We start from the raw sequence: 2,202 nt of genomic DNA, 5'->3' as shown, positions 1-2,202 counted from the left end.
GGACTTAATCCACAAAGCCTTAAGGGCATCTACCGATTCATGCGTGCACAGGCTTGTTCCAAACAAAATGTGTTTCCAACATCTCTGTGATCACTAGATGGCTGCAGCCCTGTGCCCTTGTCTCATTGGGGTCCCTTCGGAAGGAAAGGCCACTCAAAAGGAAACAGTGGTTTCCCAGGGGATCTCCCGAGCCAGTTAAATTCTAGATAGAGAAGTCAGTCCAGACGTTTACTTTGGTTTATTATTATTATTTTGAGATTCCAAGATTATTCTAGGGGGGCTAGCCACGATAGATTTTCACAAAGAACACAGCACCGTCATTTGGGATTGTTAGAGAGAAGTTTTAAGAAAATTGCAAATTGCGTGGGTGAGGTAAGTCCAGGATTGTTGCACTCAGGGGTAATATCTCTATCTCTACCTATCTCTCTTTCACAACGTGCATGGCTCTGAAGAAAGCAGGTGGGTGGGAGGGAAGAAGGGGGCATGGAATCATCATCAGCTCACTCCGAGTCATAATCATGAGAGCTCAAGATTCGGCAATCAGTATAGGAAACCCAGGATCGACGAACCTATAGGGACAGCAAGTAGGGTTTCGTGTGTGTGTGTGTGTGTGTGTGTGTGTGTGTGTGTACAGTGGTGTGGGTGTGGTAAAAAAGAGAGATGTCAAGAAGAGTCCAGGAAGAAAAAGAAGGTTTGCAAGTGGACTGTGGTAGCCGCTGTACCATTCTGCTTGTCGTGATTGAACGACATAGAATGGTATGACATGACATATGTATTCACTCCCAACTATATTGGGAGCTAATAATATATATTTTTAAAAGCCAGACACAAGTACAGAATAATAATAATTTTTTTAAAGATTCTGCAATCGCAGTATCTTTTTTTTTAACCATGCAACAAATCTGTATTAACATTTTGAACATGTTCAGCTATTACTGAAACTGGTAATTTCTAAACTTAAATTGGGGCAGCTGGCTATAGCGCAGAGTAATGCCATTATAGGGCACTTGAACGCACACTGAAGAATTAACAAGAATTAACAGCCACCCCTGAGACGAAGGACAAGGTGCAAGGTCGACTCTTTCTGGATGTTGTAGTCAGAGAGTGCGGCCATCTTCCAGCTGCTTGCCTGCAAAGATGAGCCTCTGCTGGTCAGGGGCGATGCCCTCCTTCTCCTGGATCTTGGCCTTCACGTTCTCCACGGTGTCGCAGCCTTTCCCCGACCCCACCCCAATTATTCAACACTCAGAATTCCTGATTAAGTGCAGATCACGGGAGAAGAACAGGCCTTGGAAAGACTGCTGTTGCTTCCTGCAGGATCCTTGGAATCTTTCGGGGTTTTCCGGATGTTTCCTCCAGGCTCAACGAGGCTGCAAAACTTTAGAGGAGTCACCAAATGGAAGAGAGTCTTTACAACAGAGGTAGGCCCACGTCCCCAGTACAATGAGTCGTGTGGAAAAAGAAAATGCAAAATACCATACCACTTTCACTCACTACTTATAAAAGAAATCCTGATTAAAATAATGGAATACGATTTCCCTTATCCCCACCCCAGCCTGATGGATATTAAGAGCTGGACTGTCTCATAATGTGGGAGTAAAAACAGATAGCCTTTTACGCAGCGTTTGACTCAGCAACTCTGTTTCTCAGACCTTCAGCCTCACATAGTAATAGGACACATGTCAAGATGCGAATGTTCTCAGCTGTCTTGTTCACAATAGTAAAGTAAAATTGGTTAAAGGCAATACCCCTACAGTAAATACGGTGTCAGACTTTAGGGGGCTCCTTAAATAGATACACAAGTCTAAACAAACCCAAACAAAATGCTACTTGCCAATTAGTATTTACTGTAAATAAAATTCCACAGAAAAGCTATGAGGTAGTTAGTTTATTGTGCCAACCTGGCAGATAAACATATGTGGGGTTAAATGAAGGGCAGGGAGATAAATAGCTCGGTGAGCCTCACCTTTCTAGTTCTCGGGTCTCTTGCTTTATGATGGTCGGACCAGGGTGCAGCTGCCTTAGCCAATTCCCTGCTTCAGCTGGCAAGGCTCACTTCCTGCAAGACATCCCCGAGGAGAACCCACATGGACCTACCCTGATGCAGCCCTGGGTGCTGGAGCAGCCATGTGGAGATCCCTGCCAGCGCTGAGATGCTTACACGCTCACTGACTTGGCTTTCCTCCTGCAGTCGGCATCATT

Source organism: Echinops telfairi, unplaced genomic scaffold (genome assembly GCF_000313985.2).
Source record: "Echinops telfairi isolate 266 unplaced genomic scaffold, ASM31398v2 ScPeMD7_7412;HRSCAF=8450, whole genome shotgun sequence".
Classification (NCBI taxonomy): Eukaryota; Metazoa; Chordata; class Mammalia; order Afrosoricida; family Tenrecidae; genus Echinops; species Echinops telfairi.
Note: the sequence above shows the minus strand (reverse complement) of the source record.